This window comes from Microtus pennsylvanicus, chromosome 12, assembly GCF_037038515.1.
Source record: "Microtus pennsylvanicus isolate mMicPen1 chromosome 12, mMicPen1.hap1, whole genome shotgun sequence".
Classification (NCBI taxonomy): domain Eukaryota; kingdom Metazoa; phylum Chordata; class Mammalia; order Rodentia; family Cricetidae; genus Microtus; species Microtus pennsylvanicus.
The window spans coordinates 29080143-29104044 of record NC_134590.1 but is presented as its reverse complement, the minus strand read 5'-3'; the positions used below and the strand labels follow the sequence as shown (position 1 = coordinate 29104044).

At 45.0% G+C, this 23902-nt stretch overlaps 1 protein-coding gene across 3 annotated transcripts in view; it reads right to left on the bottom strand.

Moving 5' to 3' along the window:
• The window catches only part of Fryl (FRY like transcription coactivator), a 225016-nt gene extending 216232 nt beyond the window's left edge, over positions 1–8784 (bottom strand). Inside the window, exon 1 of one of the 3 annotated variants that reach the window (XM_075943110.1) lies at positions 8560–8784. The gene's annotated coding sequence lies outside the window, so the exon portion shown is untranslated. The remainder of the gene's footprint in view (positions 1–8559) is intronic. The other 2 variants (XM_075943111.1, XM_075943109.1) reach the window with 2 other exon arrangements.
• Between the last annotated feature and the right edge of the window lie 15118 nt (positions 8785–23902).

Genomic DNA, 23902 nt, shown 5'->3' with positions numbered 1-23902 from the left:
CTGGCTGCTCTTCCAGAGGGCCCGAGTTTGAGTCCCAGCATCCACACATGGCAGCTCACAAAACTTTGTCCCACGTGTTTACGAAATGTAAGTCAGGGGCTGGAGAGATGGCTCAGCAGTTAAGAGCACTGGCTGCTCTTCCAGAGGACCGGGGTTCAATTCCCGGCACCCAGATGGCAGCTCACGAAACTTGCTCCCATGTGTTTACCAAAGGTAAGGCAACCTAACTGGCAAGCATCTGGGTTTCTCATAATGTGTGCCATCTCACTGAAGCCTGTTTCCCCAGCTCCTTTACTGTAAGAGCCTCACTCAACCATCCCTTTACAAGACATTTAGGCATTGATCTAGTCTGCAATGCCTTTGCCTGAAACCTGCTGCTGCCTCCACAGCTGGCTCCCGTGGCATTTCCCACCCTTCGCTGCCTTAATTACATACTGTTTACAGCAGGATCCTTTGGGAACAAATCTCCTCACTTTCTTCTAACTCTGTCACAAGGGCTGATGCTTCTTCCAGCACTGAGTACATGAAATCAACCTGGACCAGTTAAGAAACAACGCCACTATCACACAGAAGGCTGTCCATTTCGTCAGGGGGATGCAAGTGTGCTCACTGAAAGCAGGACAGGCAAAGGTTTCTCCAAATAAGTGAGTCCCCCACACAGCACAGAAGAGACAGAGGTACGGAGCTGGAGGGAACGGGATGCTGGGGCTCAGGCAAAAGAGGGAGAGCACCCTTCCACTCTCGAAAGGAAAAATTAACTTTGTTTGGAGCAGGTTATAGTAAGAAAATAAACTCGGGCTGAGACCCTAGTGTGTACGCACAGCCAAATCAGTTCCTAATGACTACACTTGGAAATCAACACAGAACTAGTATCTTTAACAACAGAAACACATCTCACGACTCGAGGGGACAGAACCCCAAAATGGGTCTCACTGGGCTTAAACTTGGGTTGTCCAGAGAGTCGTGTTCCTAGAAGCTCTGAGGAGAACCCACTGTCCAGTCTTCAACAGTGATGAGTGTGTTGGGAATTTCTTAGTTCCCAGTCTCCTCATATTTTCTTTCTTTCTTCTTATTTTTCTCCCCCAAGATAGGGTTTTTCTGTGTAACAATCCTAGTTGTGAGTAAGAAGGCTCAGCAGGTGAAGGCACTTGCCACCAGGCCTGACAAGCTGTCTTCAGGCAGCAGGACCAACATGGTAGAAGGACAGAACCAACTCCCACAGATCATCCTCTGACCCCCACCCACAGCAAACATGCAAACACACATGAATTAGGTGTAAATCAAATAACAAAATAGGAGGCTGTATTGAAGTGAACAAACTTTGAATCATCTTTTATTTAAAAGATTTATTTATGTATTATGTATATAGTGTTCTGCCTACATGTAGGCCTGCAGGTCAGAAGAGGGCACCAGATCTCATTATAGATGGTTGTGAGCCACCATGGGGTTGCTGGGAATTGAACTCAGGACCTCTGGAAGGGCAATCAGTGCTCTTAACCTCTGAGCCACCTCTCCCATCTCTCCAGCCCTTTTAGTCAACTTTTAGACAGCCTTCAAAAGAAACAAAGCAACGCCACCTTACCGCCTCCTCAGCAAGGGTGTTCTGAGGTAGACATGTCTGACCATGACTGGCGTCTAAGTGGAGGCAGCCGGTCAGAACTCTCTGCACACATCCAGAAAGATGGGGAAGGTAACAGCCTGGGAGTGCTGGGTTTCTTCAAAAAGGATCATTCTAAGTCATCCCCAAAAGATAAAGCAATGGGCTGGGGAGGCAGTTGAGCCGATAGAGTGTTTGCCTAGCTGGGTTTGAGCCCCGGCACCTCTCAGAACTGGGCAAAGAAATGACCAGAAAGCTATGAAACTACGAAAGACAAAAAATCCCAAAAGAATGGCATGCACGTCATCCGCCTTCAGGTGGCACATAGAAAACAGTGGCTACGTCACTGAGCAAACGGCCACTGCGTTCCTCAAGGCAGAAAATAAGAACAGGAAGAGGTGACTAACGATATCTGTGGACCGACTTTAGGGCAGGCCCCATGCTCAGCCGTCGATGGCCAACACACAGCGGAACCAAGATTGTTTTGAAGGGTTTTTGTCTCGTGTTGTTTTGCTCAGGTCTTTTGGTTCCAGTTTTGTGTTTTTAATGGTTTGTGTACGTGTGTTTCTCGTGCTGTTTTGTTGCTGCTGTTGCCTGTATGTTTTCTAAAACCAAGAGACAAAGAAGGCGTGGAGTGGGAAGGCTCTGAGAGGACAGAAGGGCGGGGAAACTGGGATCAGAATATATTATAGTTAAAAAATTATGTTCAATTGGGTGGTGGTGCATGCCTTTAATCCCAGTACTCAGGAGGAAGAAGCAGGCAGATAGATCTCTGTGAGTTTGAGGTCAGCCTGGTCTGCAGAGGTAGTTCCAGCACAGCCAGGGCTGTTACACAGAGAAACCCTGTCTCAAAAAAAAAAAAAAAATTCAATAACAAAAATAATATCATCTGTGGACCATAGTGATCAGTCACCCAAATGGTACTAAGGGCTGCCCAGCTCATCCCAACACAGACAGCAAAGGCAAGTTCATCAAGATCAAGCTAGGACGGGCTTCCCTGTAAGCCCAGCCTGGAGAATGTGAGACTTATGCTGTTTGTTTGGTAGAAAGAAGAATTGCCAGCGTGAGTCCAATACTGTTCCCAGGCAGAATGTCTTTCCCATCATTCTCTAGGCTGAGGCAAGAGGAGGAGTCTGTTTCATTGTGGAGTACCTCTGTACCTGGTGACACACATTATCACATGACCTCCTCCCAGGGTGGAAGCCAATTGAAAGAGACCAGAATACACAGTTACCAAAATGTTTCTTTTTATGGAGACAAAATATCCAGAACAGCCAAACATATAGACACAGTGTAGATCAGGGCTGCCGAGGGCTGAGGAGCAGAATCAAGATGCGAATCCGGAAAGTTGTCAAGTTAATTCTGGCAATGTTGCACAAATCTGGGGGCTATACTAAAGTGCTGAACCTATTTATTTATTTATTTACTTATTTATTGAGACAGGGTTTCGCTGTAGCTTTGGAGCCTGTCCTGGAACTAGCTCTTGTAGACCAGGCTGGCCTTGAACTCACAGAAATCCGCCTGCCTCTGCTGGGATTAAAGGCGTGCGCCACCACTGCCCAGCAAGAATTTAAAATGGGTGAATATGCCATGTGAATTAAACTTCAATAAAGTTGTTGCTTAAATTTTGTCATTCCTGAGTCAGTGGCATAGCTCAGTGGGCAAAGGTGTTTGCAACCAGGACTGGCAACACCACGAACCCACGTGGCAGGAGAACGGAACATTCTCCCACGTGTGGTCCTCTGACTTCCACATACGCACAGATTAAATAAATAACTAACCGTAGAAAATGCTTTAGAATCTTTTGTTACCCCACACAAATTCTCCTTTTTAAGATTTAGTTTTATTTTCTGTGTGTGTTTTGTTTGCGTGAATGGCAGTGTATCACATGCATGCAGTGCCTTTGGGGGCAAGGAGAGGGCGTAGGAGCCCCTGGAACTGGAGTTACAGATGGTTGTCAGTCACCATGAGGGTGCTGGGAACCAAGCCTGGCTCCTTACTGAGAGCCACAAAAGCTCTTAACCACTGAGCCACCTGTCCAGCTCACCCTCACAAATTTTGGCTAATCAAAATTGCTACTTTGTGGTCAAGCTCTATAGGCCCCACCCTCAGTCAGACGGCCCCCTAGCCTGGCTGAGCCTAGATTTCAGACTTTCACGGTTCTTTGTTTCTGAACAATTCAACTCTTTCCCTTGGGAGCACAAAGGTTAAGGAGAAAGGTCAATACTAAAAGAACTTGTACAAAGCCAAACACTTCACAAATAAGTGTTTGTTTGTTTGTTTGTTTGTTTTGTCTTTTGGTTTTGTTTGTTTGTTGACACAGGGTTTTCGTGTCTAACAGTCCTAGAAGTCCTGGAACTCATTTTGCAGACCAGGCTGGCCTCGAAATCACAGAGATCTGCCTGCCTCTGCCTGCCAAGTGCTGGCAATGTGCCGCCACCACCTGACTACTTCACAATAAATTTTAACACAAGTGATTTTTCAAAATTATTTTCACAGGGAAAAAAAAGTCCAGCAATGTTAACAAAAGCACTGATTCATTTTAGTGTCTCGGCTTAAAAAGAAATATGCCGCTACCCCATGAGCCAATTACGAAGGGCTTGTTTAGATACAGACACAGTCATACAATGGTATTCTCTCAATGAATGGAAAGACATATCTAGGCAGAATTTCAGAAAAATCTTACCCACAGGAAACAGCATTGTTTGAAATCCCAGAAAACAAGTCAGGGCTCACAGGTTTAAAAAAAAAAAAAAGCACCACACAGTCGAACCCCCTCACCAGGAAGGCCAGATGGGGCTGCCAGGCTAGCCTGACAGTGGCCATTCAGAGCCATAACCAAAGAGGTGACTAACTGACTTAACTTAATCCTCAGTGCCAGCCCTGGCCTCCACAGCAGGCACAGTTCCTCAGATTTACTAATGAATGGAGGCTCTCCCCTGATGAGGCTGCCTCTCAGCCGGGGCAGCTGGGTTTTCTGTTTTGGAATCTTAGTGAGAACTTCTCTGCAGGCACAAAGAAGCACCTAGAACAATAGATTCACTACTTCATCAGCCTACACCCTGCTCCCTCTCTGTGATGAGCAGCCTGAGGAGCAAAACCCCTTCCGCGATGGGATTATGAACAAATCTGCATTTCTCCCTAGGATACTTGGAGAGCAAACTGTGAGCTGCAAAGCAAGTTTCAAAAGTTCTCTCTAGGGATTACGCAAATTGAAAACCACCGAGAAATTAGGCTTAATCATGCACTCCAAAAAAGAGATAAATAAAAAACACGTTTTTTAGGATTAAAAAAAAAATACAGGTAAATGTAAACAGGTAAAAATGTTCCAGCACACTACAGTTGGTCAGGTTTTGTTTGTTTTTAATACTATCGCCACATCCTGAACACAGGCACCCTTGTATTTGAGGCAAAATAAAGAATTACAGAGCTTAGAGAATTAATAAGAATTGCATAAATATTATTACTCTCCTTCATTCCCAATAATCACAACGTGCTAAAATTTTCAAGAGAAATCATTTAAGACAGCCCCAAGGTTGCAGTAAAAGAACACAAGTCAGAAAAATAGACAACTCACTAACAAGGCTTGCGATGTAGTGAGCGAGCAGCGTTACTGACAGTCTAAGTCTAAACGCTTCTTTCTCATCAACTTTAGCGATAGACCCACGTCAGGACTTCTCTCCAAATATAAGCAAGTATCCTTTACAGTTCTCGGTTTATAGAATATTGGTGGCTAATAGAACACCTTATAGGCCCAGAGGGGGACAGAGGGCAGACTGGAAGAAAGACAAGGTGATGTGCTGGGCCTGGGGTGGATGGGACCTGCCCACCCTGCAGGGGAACAGCTGAATTCACAGCTCAAGCTCTGACGCCCCCAAAATACTTCAGATATTTATAGCTAAAACAGTAACATACATACCCAATCCACATCCAAAAATATTCTATGTAAAATACACACAATGAAACTTGCTAAGGCCACGGTTTCTTTCCCAGTCAGTGTTTCTTCACCCATGATTCCTGAGTCACTGTTACTCTGGACCTGGTACAGCTCTGACACACCCCCTCTCTGTCTCCCGTGGAGAGTAGTTTTGACACGCTCCACTCCATTTCTGAACAAGACTGTCACCTATTTCCACTTTATCTCCCCCAAACTTAAACACACAGGTCCTCGGCAGACAGTGATGGCAGGCCCAGCCTAGTTCTATAATAACTGTGATAAGTGAATGAAGAATTATAATACCCAACAGGTATTTATAAAATTAAATCACCATTTTATGCACCAACAAAAAATAGTGAGACTAAGACAGGCAAGCTCTGTCCAACAGCAAACCACTTTTTGTTCATTGGTATAATCTTGTTCAGACAATGCCCCCTCCCCCCAGTGGGGGACAGGAAAGGTGAGGGTTAGGGCTCAGAGGTCCAGGGCTTGCCTAGTACACCAGGTCTGGGTTCAGTCCGTACAGTAGGACTGTCATCAACGATCTCACTGGGTCTGAAGATGCTCAGAGGGAGGGCACATTTGCATTGCCTGTGTCAGAGGAGCAAGTGTCTTCCACAGCATTTGTCAGACAGCATCTTTTTCTGTCAGGAAGACCTAAAGCAGCACATCTTCTGGGCATGCAGTTACACACTAGATTTGCACTGAAGCGGGGCAGAGAGTGGACAATCCCGGCTCTCCCAAGAATCCCTAAGCACAGTCTAAGACTCAAAATTACCTTAGAAATATGTACACAGCACCCAGAAAACACAGAAAAAACACATGTTGTCCAGGACACAAAGCACAGGCATTTCGAAGATAACTCCTCCTGAACATTTTCTTTTTGTGTTCTTTAAAAAAAAAAGTCTACTGTCTAAATATGCCACTAAATAAAGAAAAATGAGAAATTTTCAATTTGTTTTAAACACCTACTTCCTATGATGAGCAAGGAGGATTATGGCCAGACACCTGCCTGATATTGTTAGCACAGATTTAAAATAATAAGGTGGCACAATGACAGATATTATCAAAATGAAGGCGACTTCATTTCCTAACCTCTACAACAGAGCAAAGAATTCTCCCTCAAGTATCAATGTCTGAAGGTGGACTTCTTTCCCAAATATAATTTCTGGTGTTATTATTGTGGACACTGGGAACTTTCAACATTCATTCAAAAAAATTAGACAGTAGCTTAACTGTAAACAAATTTTAAAATCTGCATTTCCTTGAAGGAAAAAAAAAACTAGGCCAGGTGTTTCAACCAAATTCACTGTTGCAAAGTAGTAGTAGCAGCGTGGAAGGCAACCGGGATGGGACCCCACTTCTAATAATAAGTAACAAAAATAAGACCAAAGAATAACACGCCGGATGCTACTTCCTTTATAAGGTTGCAACTTGCTGCCTCCAAGTACTCTACAAAGCATTGCTCAAGAAACTGTCAAAATGAAGGCTTATGAAAACATTCTTTTCTAAATAAGGACTCTAACAAGGGATGTGTTGTTTCTAGCTATGATTTCTGCGGCAAGTATTGACAAGTTCAACGCTGGGATAATGTTCACAGTGCAAAGACCTCTTATTTGATTTACCAGTAGAAAGACTGCCTGCCTGCCTGCTCGTCCTTACAATGCCTGCATTCAGTAGGAGAGATCAGCTTTATGGAAGGCACCTGCTAGGCGGAACAGCAGTTTATAGAACCAACTTTTATTTCCACCAGAAGTTGTTCATTGTTTTTCCCCCCAGTCCTACACACCCCGGCAACCTGCCTTGCTGTATTTTCCCTCTACCCTCCCAAAAGAGCTTCTGGCGTAGAGTCCTGGTAATATTTTCCCTAGTTCAAAGGTTAAGGCAAATTTAGCTCTCTAGAGCGCTTGCCCCTCGGCCAGTTCCCCCCTCTTTTAAAACCACAGCCTGGGACTTAGTGGTCCCACATTCTCGAAAGTCCACAAGAAAGCGATTGTAGGTGGCGACGAACAAAGCTGGAACAGTAGGAAAGATCGACAGCATTCAGGCCCCAGGTCGCCCTAGAAATCGGCCAAAAAAAAAGAAAAGAAAAAAAAAAAGGCTCGGCCGGGCCCGAAGAACCTGCCGCCCGGAAGCAACAACTCCCATCAAAAGGCAAAGAAAAGTTGCACAGCAGAGCTCGGCCCGGCGAGGAGCTTGCGCCGGTGCCTGCCTACGAACAGGGGGCCCGGGCTGCGCAGGCCCGGCTGCGGGCGGTGGCTGTGGAGTCCGCCGGGCCGACCGTAGCTCCGGAAGGCGCGGGTCCGGGGGTGCGCCGCCGCTTCGGGCGGAGCGGGCTCTGCGCCCGGGTCCGCACCCCTCCCAGCACCGCGGGCAGTGGGCGGAGAGACGCGGCCAAGGACCGCGGACAATGCCCGGCCAGGCCGGCAACCTCGGCGCGCTGCGCGGGCCCGCCGCCTTTCCATCCAGGCCGCCTGCCGGCGCGCTCAGCCCGGTCGGGAGCGCGACGCTGCAGCAGCGCCTGCCGCCACCTCCCCGCCGCCCGCTTCCCCTTCGGGCGGTTCCCGGGCCCCAGGGAAGCCGCGGCGTGCGAACGGAGCCGGCGCACCGAGAAGCGCAGGGCGCGCGCTCAGGGCAGCCGGGCGCGCGGGAAGAGAGGAGCGCGCGTGGAGACGGCGGCGCGCGCCCAGGGCAGCCGGCCGCGCGGGCAGAGCCGGGCACGGGCCGGGAAGGAGGCGCGCAGCAGAGCGGGGCGCGCGGTGCTCCCCACGGGTCCGCCGCAGCTCCGACGGGCTTTCGGTTAACCCCGGCTCTATGCCGCGCCCGCGTCCGTTAGGAGCCTCCCTAGCCTCAGCCGCAGCCGCCCACCTCAGTCCGCCTCCCTTGCGGCTCGCAGCAAGAAGGGCAGCCGGGCTAGGGCAGGGGAACCCGGATTCCACGGCCGACGGCCGGCCGGCATCCCCGCGCTTGCCACCGCGCTGGAAGAGAAAGTGAAATGAAGCGCCTTTCCCCAGGCAGCACCTACCAGGTCCCCAGTCCCGTGCAGCTGCCTCGCTCCTCCAGCGCCGCTGGTCCCCGCCCTCGGGCCCCAGGCTTCGTTCTCTTTGACAATGGCGCGTCCCCTTTAAGGAATAATCCGATCGGGACCGATCCGTGGTTAAACCTCCCTCCGACTCTGATTTTAACCGGATTTCTGTCTCTCCCAGAGCCCGACGGGCGCCCGGCGGTGCTGCGAGCTCTGCCCACCCCTTCCCTGCCCCGCCCACCCCCTCGCCTTCCTGATTGGCGAAGGACACTACACCAGGAACAGTGGTCCTCGCCCTCCACTGGCCGGCCCCCCCGCCGCTCAGAGTTTCCCCACCTTCGCCCCGCCCCCTTCCCCGGGTTGGACCTACCTCTAATCACTCTCTGTCCTCGCCTCCAACGTTGCTTTGGAGAACTGGCAGTCAAGGCTCACCCTCCCGCCTCCGGAAAGCGAACTTTATTTTTATTGGTAGAAAGACATCTTCCTGTGTACCTGATTGGGCAAGGAAGGGCAAATCTGCACGCCCCTTACCTATTATCACTCTCCCTGGACGGCTGAGAGAAAGACAGCCAGAAAGTCTTCCCTACTTTGGCTTCCTCTCAGAGCCTTTCCCTTTAAATGTTGGTAGGGGTCGAGCACAAACAGCCCATACTGAAGAAAGCGGGAAAGGGAGACGGGAAGGATGCAAAAATCTTCATATGGGGAAGGAGCACTTTGCACTAGCTGTGGGATCCTGAGAACCCAATCCGGCTGTCTCCTGAACGGCGTGAGCACACCTGAAATCCTAGTACTGACTCCTGAGAATTTATCAAGTTCGCTCTCCCTGTCCACTCTGCTCACATCCTTGAATCTCTGGCTTTGAGCACCCGGAAGAGTTTATGAGAAAGTGTCTGAAAACCTTGAGGTTTCCGTGTTTATCTTGCAGTCGGACGTTCAGAAAAAGCGTTTGAGTCCTTCCCAACAGAAGTTCCGTTTAGGTCACGTCCTGTGTGTCGTACTGGAGTTTGCGCGGGAGCTACGTTAATTTTTGGAAAGATTGTCCTCTCTGGTGATAGTCTCAAAGTCCTTCTTGCTACAAATAGGAAAAAGCACGTCTACCCAAAGGAAAGGGGAGAAGTCTGTCCGGAAAAGACGGCCTTGTGGCAGACCCCCGCTCACTGAAAGAGAGGGGGAGCCAGCGACAGCCTCGGGGTCTGCCTTAGGTTCCCATCCCAGATGCAAGATGCAAATCATTATTTCCAGAAAAACTTGAGTATGGTTATGCCTTTGGGCCCCGCCCAGAAGTGGTCATCAGGACATCTGTACAGTTGCAGCGACCCCCCAGTAGAATCCAGGCATGCCAAGAAAGTGTCTCTGCCCAGCGGCACCCTAGAAGCCAGTCAGTCCAGCTCAGAAAGAGGGAAATAAGTGTAGACAGTTGACAGAAAAGGCTTTTTCTGAGCTCAGGAGACAAAGCCATTAATAGCAAGAAGCAGTGAGAGAGGAGGACACGATTGGGGTTTGCTGGTGGTTTTGAGTTTGTACATTTTTACAGTCGTGGAGATTGAGTTTAGGGACTCCTGCCTACAAGGTAAGCCCTCTGCCACTGAGCTAAAGTTTCAGCCCTCTTGTCACAAGCCGAGCCAAGAGACAGGAAATTAGCTGGTTTACAAGGGCCTTCTCAAATGCAAGTGCCTAATAAATGCGTTTAAGGAAGCCCTCTGTCCAACCTATTGCTCTAGATACAGTGTTCCTCCTTTCATATCTGCAAGGGAATTGCTCTGAGTACCCTCAAGGACACCCTCATCTTCCAGTATCCAAGTCTCAAATAAATTCACTTACCATTGCAGCCTGCTGCATCCTCTCACATATTGTAAATAATCTCTGGAGTGCTGCTCATACCTAATACAACGTCGACGCTATGATAATCATTCTCCTGAATCACTCAGTGAATGAGATGACATGTCTGTAAATGTTCAGTATAGACACAACCATGGTGGGATTTATTACACAATACATAACAGCAAAAATTCAAATCCCCCACCCACCGCCCAATATTTTCCATCCAATTCTAACTGAAGCTGAGTGAAACTAAGGAACCTGAAGTTAGAGTCAACTGTACACATGTGTACACATGTGCATGTGTGTATCGACTGTATTTATGTGTATGAATACATCTTTTTCAGGATCCTCATTTATTACTCAAACTTTGCTTTTGGTTATGTGCTGGGTTTTTCTTTTGTTTTTCAGTGCTGGGATGGAATTCAGGGCCTTGCACATGTTAAGACACATTCTGCTGCTTAGTTATACTCCCAGCTCTTAATCCACCCCAAGCTTTGAGACTACATCTAGTTTCTAGCAGTCCACTAGACTATAATAAGATGGTTTCTTTTGGGCCACTAGACTATAAGACGATTGTGGTGTAGTGTTCGGGAGATAATGGCACCTGGTATTTCAAGTGTATACACACCTGCAGCTTTTGTTCCAGTCTAGGTGACATCTTCCGTTGTGTGTAAAGCACCTGCTTAGTGAGGTCCTGCTTACCATCGCTGTTTGTGCCAGCACACGGGACTGTGACCTCAGAGGGCAGCTACATTCACTCCTAGGCTTTCTTCCTTTTATTTAACTGACCGTGCAAAGTCGGCCTCCTTTCTTCTATTTCTTAAGTATTCTGTGTTTGTCCACCAGACTTATTCACATTTCAGTCCTCACACATGGCATGGAGGCTGGTCTCGAACTCTCCATATGACTGAAGATGACCTTAAACTCCCCATCCTCCTATTTCCATCACTCCAAGTGCTGGGATACAGGCATATGCCCCCATATCTGCCTCGAAGAGTGATTCTTAATGTTCAATAGCACAACTGGGTAGATAAAGTTGCCCAAAAAAAACCCTCAATCAATTGAATACTTCAGAAAGCTAATAGAATTTTTTTATGTTCTCAACACAAAGAAAGGATATATGTGTGAGGAGACAGAAATGTGCCAATCAGGTTAGGTGGACCCTAGTATAGGCTAAACACAACGTAGCTGAAAAATAAGTGTAGTTACTATCTTTACATTTAAAATTAAAATGCATGTTTTGAAAACAACACAAGAACAAAACTTCTAGGGATATTTCCTTGGTTTCTCGGAAAAGGCCCAAGTTCTCCACCTTCCATATCTAAATGTCTCCCTGTAAAATAGCTGACATTCATGGAGAGCATTGTTGAAACACGACACTCATCGGTTTAAAAACAGTTCAGTCTATTTTTCTTACTGAGACAAAAAAAGGGCAGGACTGGCCTTTGTAGAAGGCTGCCCAGCCCCGTCCTACTTACAATACTGTAGGGCTTTCTTTAGGCACGCACTGAGCATCACCTAGGCACCTTGACAAAACAAGCCCCTTCAGAACCTGACTCCTAGCCACCTCTCAGGTTTCTTCCCAGGGCGCTCCTCATTTGACAGTCAAGCCTCAATGCCTTTAGCCATATGGTACCCTTTGTGGGTCTCACCTTCCCTCCATTCCTTCCTGAAGGACTCTCCTAGTCATCCATCAAGCGAACGGCCCCGTACAGGTGTTCACTTTCCTCGGGAAGCCCGCCCAGGTTGTACCCCTTCCTTGATTTAGTCTTTGTGCTACTTTCCTGCCCAGTGCGTACTACTCTGATGACAGGCATCACACTGAAGACAGAAGCGAGACATTTCTTTTCTGTCTCTTGCACGATCTGTGTTTGCTCTGGAAGAGCAAGCCCACACTCATGTGTCTTCACTTCCACGCCAGTCTGGCTTCACTGAAGGCTTTCAGGGAATGCACAGCAAACTGAAATAGTGACCAAGAAAATTCCGGCCACAAGTGAAACACCTTCTCAACCTGAGTACCATTCTAAGAGCATTGCAATTTCGTAGTATTTTGTTGCAAATCCATCTTTTGTAGAGAGATAGCGTCTCAATGTGTTAACCAGGCTGTCCTCAAACTCTTGAGTGTAAGCAATCCTCCTGCCTCACCTTGCTACGTCACTGAGACTCCAGAAACACACCGCCAGACTCAGTTTGTAGGTCTCCCTTGTCAGCTACTCCAGGTCACTGGCCCCACATACTTTCATTTCATTCACTTGCAAAATACCCAGAGATATTAGGGAACTGACATATAGCATATCAACTCTTTGTTTTATAAACTAAAAGTATAACCAATAAATACATATAAGATATCTGTCCCATTCTCATTATTTCACATAAGAACTTTTTTTTTTCAAGTCAGGGTTTCTCTATGTGGCCCTGTATGTCCTAAAACTTGCTCCATAGACCAGGTTGGCTTCAAACTCAGCGATCTGCCCACCTCTACCTTTTGAGTGCCAGGATTAAAGTCTTGTGCCACCAGGCCTGGGAATAAGAACATCTTGAAAGCAGAAATTAAGAAAGTTGTTTCTTCAGAATCAGTGAGTTTTTAATTGAACACCTTAATATTGTGAAGAACTTCCGGGAACCTCTGGGTGAATCTAGAATATTCTCTGCACTTTACATTACTTGATCTGAGGCTCCTTTTTACCTGGTTTTGTGCCTGTGTGCTGTGTTCATATGTGTACAAGTTCATGTACATGTACGTATGTGCAGGTGCATGCATGTGCACATGGACCAGAGGCTGAAGTTGAATGTGATTGTTCCTCTATCTCTCACCACCTCGTTTTTGAAACAAAGTTTCTCTGGACCCAGAACTTCCTGATTTAGCTAGACTGGCTGGCCAGTGAGCCCCAGAGATCCTCCTGGGTGCTAGGGTTACCAGTGTGCACCTGGATTTTCATACGGATGTGAAATATCCTAACTCAGGTTCCTCAGACTGCACGAAAATCTTTTTGTTTTAAAGACAAGGTCTCACTTTGTCGCCCTGGCTGACCTGGAACTCACTGTGAAAATCGTCCATCCTCGAACGCAGAGATCCCTCAGCTTCTGCCTGCTGCATGCTGGATTGAAGGTGTGAGCCACCATGCCCAGCACAAACAGCACTCCGAACCTGAGCGGCTTCCATGGCCCTTTTGGCCTATCTCAAAAGGTAGTTTTAATATAGTTTTAGCATTTCCCCCATAATATTGAGGAGAAAAAGTTATTTGAACTAATATAAGAAAAACTGAACTACATAATATTCATAAGGAGAAAAAAACATAATTTTTTTGTCCTATTGTAAGTAAATATTACTGAATCATCAGTTATCCTGTTTGCTTCCTGTAAGAATATCTGAGAAAAAAATTGTGTTTATGAAACTTTTTTGTTTATTTGTGTGTGTGTGTGTGTGTGTGTGTGTGTGTGTAGGAACTAAGGGAGCTCAGAAGACTCCCCTTGGATTCACGGAAATGGAGTTATAGATGGTTGGTGCTGCCATGTGGGTGCTGAGAACTGACCCAGGTCCTCTGCAAGAGCAGTCAGCTCTCCTAACTGCTGAGCCATCTCTCCAGCCCTGCTCCTGAGGCTTTTTCAGGTAACTCTTGAATCCCCTTTTCATGCTTCATGGAGTTCTTTCTCTTCTCTTGGGAAGCCCCCAGCACTCGGGAGGCAGAGGCAGGCAGATCTCTATAAATTCGAGGCCAGCCTGGTCTACAAGAGCTAGTTTCCAGGACAGGCTCCAAAGCTACAGAGAAACTCTGTCTCGAAAAAAAAAATAAATTTAAAAAAGGAAAAGAAAACCCATTTGAGATGGTAGCACAAACTTGGAATACCAGTATTACTCAAGTGAGCTGGGAGGCAGAAACAGGCAGATCTGGAAGGCTGCAGCAGTCTGCAGGATTCAACAAGGCAAGACAGACTCTGCCTCAGCAAGGTATATAGAGAGAGAACTCCCAAAGCCCTCATCCTTTCATCTCCACATATGTGTAAGCAATAACTGCACACACCCCTACACACACACACACACACACACACAAATAAAAAATGAATAACGTCTTCCTCAGTCTTCCTCATATGGCACGTGCATTTCTCTTGAACATTTAGTAACTTAGGTTAACAGCCCAATGTCTGTCTATCCCATGTGACAGAGTATGGCAGGGTATGTATGACAATACAAGCCACACTGAAGGATGTGGAGCAATGTTTGGGTGATATAAATACAAACTAGTTTGCAATAGCACAAAGCAATCAGATAAAAGTTTTCCATGATGGGATAGCTTACAAAGGCTTAACCACCCTGTAAGGAAAACTTCCAACACTGTGGTAAAGTCTGGAAACATTATACTGTAACCTGGATTAAATGATTAATATAGATAAGACCATCTCCAATTACTAAAATAACATTTATTTTGTCCCACTTCAGCTCCCATATTTTATTTTCTTTTATAATTTATTTAAATTTATTTTACGTGCATTGGTGTGAAGGTGTCAGATCCCCTGAAACTGGAGTTACAGACAGTTGTCCGCTGTCATGTGGGTGCTGGAAACTGAATCTCTAGAAGAACAGCGAGTGTTAACTCTTGAGCCATCACTCCAGCCCTCCTATATTTTCTTAAAATCATTTATAAATTTTAGTGCCCTTTCCAAAGTCAAATTCCAGTACTCTGATGGTGAGGGCAGGAAGATGAGGTATTCAAGGTTATCTTGTCTACCTGGTAAGTTGGGACCAGCCTTGGCTATAAGAGACCCTATGTGAGACAAAACCAGCCAGCCAAACAAACAAAAATATTGTCCCAGCATGGTGGTGATGTATGCCTTTAATCCCAGCAACTGAGGAAGAGGCGACATCTCTTAGTTTGAGGTCAGCCTAGATATACAGAGTGAGTTCGAGAACAGCCAAGGCTACAGAGAGAAACTCTGTCTCAAAACACCAGCACTGCTCCCCCCACCAAAAACACGTCTATTATCTGAGATACCTTTACCAATAATGCTGTAACTTTAGCCAAAGTATCTTACTGTTGGCTGTTAATATTTTGTGATCTATCTATCTATCTATCTATCTATCTTTCTTTCTTTCTTTCTTTCTTTCTTTCTTTCTTTCTTTCTTTCTTTTTTATCTCAGTGAGAATTACATTCTAAAGAAAGCCACTGTGTGAAAATGCTAATAGAAAGAAGAAATAAACCACAGATTCCTTATTAGCGGTCTGGCTGAATATCCAAGATGGAATTCTGAGATAATCATTTAACTTGGAGATGCAAACAGTAACATACAAAGAATGCCTGAGCCCAATTCAGTCCCTTTCGTCTTCCCTGACATGAAAGTATCCCTCAATCCAGCACCTCAATGCATATGCAATAGGTAAGTTTTGGACTTTTAAAATTAAATTACTTGAAAGACTGAATGATTTGTTTTCCTGTGACTAGTTTTTGTTGTTGTTTATTTGCTTTTCTTTTTGGCAGGCAGGACAGAGGATTGAACTTCCGATCTCACGCATTAGGGCAAGTGCTATACCACCGGCTCACATTCCTGGACCACCCACCACACTTTTGGTGGGGATAAGGTTTTATGATGAGTTGACCTGGAACTTGATGTCCTTCTCCCTTTAGCTCCTGAAGCTGCAAGTCCCACACCTGTCTCCTTTGTCAGCACATTGATGGTTATTGGTACTCATCGGAAACCAGCTTAAAATCTTGCTAGACTTCAAGGTGTACTTTCAAGTATCCTGCTAGGCATGAATTTGCACCTGAGATAGAATACTTTAAAGAGGGCAGAAAGCAATATTCAAAATTAATATTCAATCTGATCCCAGTGTATTAATTAAAGGAGAGTCAATAAAAATATAGGCATTTATTTAAAGGTATTGCTACCATCTATCAAGTCTTTTATTTTGAATAGATTTCATGGATTATTCAGAGAACTAGGAAATATTCTGGGGGTGGGGGGGGGAGTAGATAGTTACATGACCAAAACACTGCTCTCCTTTGTGTGTGTGTGTGGTGGTGGTGGGAGCTGTCTGTTGATAGAGAAGAAAAACAAAGGACAAAGGAAACTTTCTTTAATTAATCCTACCAACTAAGCAAAAATAAATAGAACACTTGTTTCAGCAACAGAAGCAAACAGTTGACAACTGAGCGAAGCCACCTGCAAGAGACTTTTGGACACAGGCTGCCCAGAGATCCCAAATACTTTTGTCTCGCACTGGGATTGACAGTCTTCCATGAAAGATCAGAGTGTAAACATGTTGATATTTCTGGGCTGTACAGCCTCTGCTGTAGCTACACTCTGCTGCCGGAACACAAAAGTAGCCAAAAATGATACAGTAGACTGGAATGCAGGGTTTTGTTACAAGAAAAATTTATCGATACCAAAATTAAATTTTCATATGAAATCTCAAAATTTCATATGAAAATTTTAAAATGTTAAAATCACTTCTATTCTTAGCATAGCATCCTTACAAACTCAAGTGATGGACTTGATTGGACTCATGAACCATAGTATTGCTGTACTTCATCTAACTAGTTTATTTTTTAAAAAAACAGTATTTTCCAATACTTTGGAGGTGGAAGCAGAAAGTTGAGGGTTCAAAGTCATTGTTGGCCACATAACAAGGTAAGGTCAGTCGGTGCTACAGGAAGCATGCTTCTAAGCAAAGAAAACTATCAAAATTAACCTGTCTGGGGACTAGAGTTTGGCCTCAGCAGTTAGAAGCACTAATGTACTTCCAGAGGACCCAGGTTCACTTCCCAGCATGCACACTGGGCATCTCACAACTGTGTGTCACTCTAGCTCCAAAGATCCAAATGATCTAACATCTTCTTCAGGGCGTCATAGGCTGCACTCTCGTGTACCCACAAACAAACAACCATGCACATGTACATTCTCTAAAATAAAAATGCATTTCTTTTTAGACCTTTGTTTTGCTTGTTTTGTATTATGGTGGTCTGAGTAAGAATGGCCCCCATAGGCTCTTATATTTGATGCTTGGTCATCAGGGAATGGCACTACTTGAGAAGGGTTAGGAGGTGTGGATTAGGAATTGGTGTTGCCTTGTTTGAGGAAATGAGTCACTGGAGGTGGATTTTGAGGTTTCAAAAGCACGAGCCAGGCCCAGTGTCTTTCTCTTCCTGCTGCCTATGGACCCAGATAGAGAACTCTTAGCTACTTCTTCAGCATCATGACTGCCTGCATGCTGCCACATTCCCTGCCATAATGACAATGGACTAAACCTCTAAAACTGTAAGTCAGCCCCAATTAGATGGTTTCTTTTATAAACTTGCTATGATCATGTTTTCTCTTCACAGCAATAGAACAATGACCAAGACAAGCAACTACAGATGTGGGACTATTAGGCCTAATAAGAGAAACATGAGCCCTGTCCTCATGGAGCTTACAGTGCAATGGTCAGACAAACATCTAATTATGCACATAATAAATGGCTGTGGAGGAGAAGTAGAGGTCTAAACTCTGAATGCAATCTAGACCAGAAGGTCAGGATTGGCCTGTCTGAGAAAGGCGTCTTTGACACAGACCGAAAGCTGAGACCCCACTGACATGATGCAGAGGTGCGAGCAGGAAGAAAATAGGTGGGAGGTCTAGCACCTGTGGTCCCTCGGAGGCCCCAGAAGGCCTGTGTGCCTGGAAAAAACAGCATGAAGGGAAGAGGGGCAAGCAGAGTTGTGGCAATGGGTAAAAGAAACACATTTCAGGCCCCGCAGATTTATTCAGAGCAGTAGAATGCCATTGAAAGCGTTAAGTCAAGGGTCAGATTTTCAGGGTTAAATGTTTCCAAGGAGGCTGGATCTGGAGAAGATGGGGGTATGGACAGGATCAAAACACACTGAAAATGTACACGCATGCATATGAAATCATGAGTTAGTGACAGAAGTGGCTACAGTGGTCAAATTGTCCCAAAGACATCTAGACCCTAGAATCTGCACTGTACTGTACTTGGTAGACCTAGGTGTTACTATTTTACCTATACCAGGTACTGTTGTTTTATTAATTACTTACTTTGTACACGCATGCACATTTGTGCCACAGTGCATTGGAAAACTTGCATGAACTAGCAGTTCTCTTGTTCATCCATGTGGATGCGAGGAGCAAACTCAGGTCACTGGCTCGGTGGCAGGTGCTTCTACTGTCTGAGCCATCTTCTGGCCCCTCCCAGTACTATTCTCAATGACTTACCTATACCAACTCACTGACATTTCACATGGCTCCTTCGAGGGTCATAGGACTGTTACCTGCCCTTAAAGGAAGTTAAACTCACATAATCATCTTACAGTGTGGAGGAGGGGATAATTTCAAAGAGAAGAAAATGACAGAGATGCATTCTATAGGACCTGCAGTCTGGCTAGACTAAGTGAGAACTTACATTGTTTTCTGGAAATGAGGCCCAAATGCAGCAAGACTGCCTTGGGCATCTGTGGAAGCTCTTAGGAGAGAACTCATTACAATCCAAATATACCCAGTGTAATATTTAAGATGTATTTATACTCTAAAGCTCCCTCTGATTATCTAAGCTTCAGAATTCAGTGGGCATCCTCCTGTGTTTTATCTGGCAATCTCAAAGAAACAAACAATCCTTCTCATAAATTGCTGGGTGCCAGCTGGAGACACCTGGCCTCTTGAGAATCAGAAACTCAGGGTGACTAGAGTAAACAAGCCTAAGAAGCCCGCTGGAAGAATCTAGAAACCACCGGCACAAAACGGAGGAGTCAGTTCTCACCTTTGCCTCCAGACTCACTCTCTCACCCTCAAGACTTGCTTCTCCAACTCTCCCACCCAGCAAAAAACTAACGGGCTTACAGACACAGAGTGGGTGGGGTGGGCTTCACAGGGGAGCTAGGAGTTGAAGGGAACTTGTCCCCTCTGCCTTCCACACAGCTCAAAGAAGACCCCTCAATCTGTGAGTGAGACACCCACAGATTCAACCAGGAATCAAACATCTAGGAAAGGGCTCACCTAGCATGGGACTGGTCCCAGCGCTGCATCAGCTGATGTGCCTGTCACCACAGCACTGGGGAGGATCACTGTTGACTTTCCAAGTAGGAGGCCAGCCTAGGCTTATGACATTTTCTCTCCTAATAACTATTTGTATAACATTTATATTATGCCAGGTATTAAATAATAACCTGGAAAAGTATGTTAGGTTATATGCATATACCATACTATTCTATTTTATTTATTTCTTCAGTACTGGAGATTGAACACAGGACCCCTTACAAGCTTAGCACAATCAATACAACTGAACTATGCCCTAGTTCACTTTGCTGTTTTTTTAAAAGGGACTTGAGCACTCCAAGATCATGGTATTCTAGGGAAGGAGCCTAGAACTAACCCTGGTGACTGAGGGATGACCATATTTTGTTCGTTTGCATCTGTTGAGTCCTTTCATGAGCAGTGGTTTCTTGTGGCACTCTGCCATGTCCCCTGGGCTTGGTTCACTCTGTTGACACATCCTTTTCTCTCCTCCGTCTTCTCAACATTCTCTCAGTGGCCAAGAATTTCTCCCCTCTAGAGCAAATTCCCAAGGTCAGCAGTTTTGAGTCCCTCTCAGAAGCTTTTCATCAGTTGACATCTAAGACCTCATGGCCTCAACTGCTTATCGAAGCATTCTTTCGAACATAAACAACCTGAGAGTGTACCAAAGAGGAATGTAGATGCCAGTAGTTTAAGGAAAAACAATTGTTAAGTTTGGCAGTGGTAGCACTGGGTGGCAGGGAAGCAGGATGTCAGAAGGAAGAAAAAAGGTAATAGCCAGGTATAGTTGTGAATGCCAGCATTCACAGTTCAGAGACAACAGTTCTATGTAAGTTCAAAGTCAGCCTGGTCCACATAGCGAGTTCCAAGACAGCCAGAGTATCTTTTTAGGTTATATCTACCATACCCAGTTTTACTAGTGATATCATCATTATACTGCACCCCCTTTTTCTGCTTATTATACAGAATAATTGGGGTTTATTGTGACATGTTCATGATGATATATATATCAGCATACTCCTCTTTTAATATTTATAATCATTTTTATATTTATTCAGCTTATTATTTTATGTGTATGTTTTGCATGCATGTCTGTGTACCATATGCACGCCCGGGGCCCTCACAGGTCAGAAGAGGTCTTTGAACTCCTTGGAAGAAGGGCTGTAGACAGTTGTGAGATGCCTTGTGGGTGCTGGGAATCTAACTTGGTCCTCTAGAAAAGCAACAAGTACTCCTAATCACCGAGCCAATTCTGCAGCCCTATTTTTATTATTTTAATTATGTGTATGTGTGTATCTATGTGTGAGCCTGAGTCTATGTGTATGTGTGTATCTATGTGTATCTATGTGTGAGCCTGAGTCTATGTGTATGTGTGTATCTATGTTTATCTATGTGTGAGCCTGAGTCTATGTGTATGTGTGTATCTATGTGTGAGCCTGAGTCTATGTGTATGTGTGTATCTATGTGTATCTATGTATGAGCCTGAGTCTATGTGTATGTGTGTATCTATGTGTATCTATGTGTGAGCCTGAGTCTATGTGTATGTGTGTATCTATGTGTGAGCCTGAGTCTATGCACATGAATGTGAGCACTTCAAGAGGCTGGAGCTCTCAAGTGCCCTGCTTGTGAACCATCAGATGTGGGTAATGGAAATTTAACTCGGTTCCTCGTAGGAAGCAGCAAGCGCTCTTAACTGCTGAGCCATCTCTACAGCTTCCATCAGCACATTATTTTGTCCCCCAGACACAGTTTTCTGTGTAGTCCTGGCTGTTCTAGAACTTGCTCTGTAGAGCAGGGTGGTCTCAAACTCAGAGATCACATTCATTTTATGCCACTTGAGTGCTGGAATTAAAGTAAGTGTGCCACCATGCCAGGTGTCTATCGGTTTGTTTATTTATTTATTATGTATACAATATTCTGTCTGTGTATATGCCTTCAGGCCAGAAGAGGGCACCAGACCTCATTACAGATGGTTGTGAGCATGTGGTTGCTGGGAATTGAACTCAGGACCTTCTGAAGAGCAGGCAATGCTCTTAACCTCTGAGCCATCTCTACAGCCCCCTATCGGTTTATTCTTAAGGGAATTTCCCTATAAAAAGTGACATTAACAATTCAAGAATAATACTAATAGGCACTATTTTGGATTATTAATTATAGATAAATCTACTGCTTTATTTTTCTGCCTTTAAATCTAGCTTGAAATTAAAGCTGATTGTATTTGTAGAGTAAGGAGAAAGGTTTTGGTGAACAGTGGGACTCATAGATAGAGGCATTGCTGTTCTTTAAAACAGTAATAATAGCAAGCCCTGGAAGTGCTTACCTAGCATGGCAGAAGTCTTGGGTTTCATCTCCAGCAACAGAAAATAATAAACAGAGCCAGGAATATGGCTCAGTGAATAAAAGCACTGGCCAAGCAAAGCCTGATGAGCCGAGTTTGATCCCCAGAACCCACGTGAAAAGCCAGATGTGATGGCAGCCATCTGTAATCTTAGTTTTCCTACCACAAAGACGGGAGGCAGGACAGGACGACCAGCTCAACATGTAGGAGCAAGGCACAGACAGAAGAGAGATCCCACCTCAGCAAGGCAGAAGGTGACAACTGACTCTTCAAAGTTGTCTTCTGACCTTTACACAAGCACTACAACATGTCCATGCCCACAGTCCCATATCCTCACACACACCAAATAAAAAAATAAATGAACAGCTCTGAGGTGAGAGTGAAGGAGGCAGAAAGGCATGGAGAGCTGGGCTCTGCAGGGCCCTCGCCCATTGCCTTTCGTTTATCCTACAAATCTACCTCAAATAACTAAAATGCATTCAGGATTATTCACCTTTCCAGGTAGTTCTTGTTTAAACTTGTGCCTTTAAGTCTGGCTCAAAACTGAAGCTCATCACTCTTTTCAAGGTAAGGAAAAAAGTTGAGGTGAAGATGCCATAGTTGAAGCACTGTGCAGAAGGTACGTCTGGTCTTGCCATCAGCCCACGAGGGTAATCACAATAGAAACAGGATCGCTGAGCAACTCCTGTGCAAAGTGAGCTATATCGCAAAGCGGAAAAGGGAATTTCATTAGTCATTTCGATCCCAGATACTCCTTAAAAATATCTTTCCATAATTATGTCAAAATTCTTAGTAATAGGTTCATTTGTTGACTAGTGTTTCTTTACTTTGAAATAAATAAAAACCCTTCATATTTGGACCAATGAGCTGGTTCATCAGTTAATGCCTGCCATCAAGCCTTACGGCCTGAGTTCAATCCCTGAGACCCACAAGGTAGAATGAGAGAACCAACTTCTACGAGTTGTTCTCTGACCTCTACATGCATGCTATGGCATGCTTTCAAGTGCACATACACACACATACACACACAAATAATAAAATGGATAAATTTAATAAAAAATAAAACCTTCATGCTTACCTTTTCATGTAAGTATAAACCTGAACCATGTATACATACTGCATATATTAATTATGTAGATAATAAACATATTAGCAACATAGTACCAACTCCAGTGACATGCTAAAGACAGAGTTCAAGTAACAAAACCGCATGGTTTTATCGTTTTCCAGATGTTTACCACATCAAAAATTGTTTATCTGCTACATATATTGGAGTTTCAACATAGCAAATATTTTATTAAACAATTGAAAGACAGAAAAAAAAAATCCCCTTTCAGTAAACCATCCCTTGACACAGGATGAGGAAAAATGATCACAATGACCGAACAGTGATCTAAATTGTCCTTCAAAGAGACACATCGCCTTTGGGAAATTATTCTCCTTCAGTCCATTGGTGAGGCAATTAAATGCCTATCCGAAAGGTTTGCTGGTTGATTTGTTTTGTTTTGGGTCTCCTCTGAGAACTCTTTCTCTTTGGGCCTCCCAGGACCTTAACAGGCCACATTTTCCATAGACAAACTTTACCACCGTATGCAGATAGCTGGCGGCTGTTGTAAAGTCCCACTCAACAGAATTTGGTATTTTGGATCTATTTTTAGAAGTTCTGCTATGTGAACATTTTTAGCCTGTACGATGTCAGCCTGGTAATTTTCATGCAAGGAAGAAAACAATTTGTTCTAGCCTCCAAAACGGTATTGACATCAGAAGTGTCCTTCACACTGAAGAACTTGTGACTAAAGAGCTTCCAGTAAAAAGCAGTGAAAATGTCACAACACCAAGAAAATGCCACCTAAGTGGCACTGCCCATAGGAAAGCAGTGGCTCCTGGTGGCCAGCAGAATGGAGACAGAAGTCACTGCTGAGTTCTTGCAAGGGGCTTCAAGCAAAACTTCCCTTCCTGCTTCTTCCAACCCCAGAGAGTCTGAGGAGTCGTGGTCCTGGTATTGGTGTTGTTTGATGGGAATTACACCGCAGACCCCAGCCTATTCCTAGCACAATCCTCCACTATTTTCTGGTATTTTAATCAAACTGGTCCAAATGCTATTCCCTAATGCCCTTGCCTGCCTCAGAAGTCTCAGCGGAGTGGGATCCAAGAAGGTTAATGGAGAATTCAAGAAAGTAAGGTAT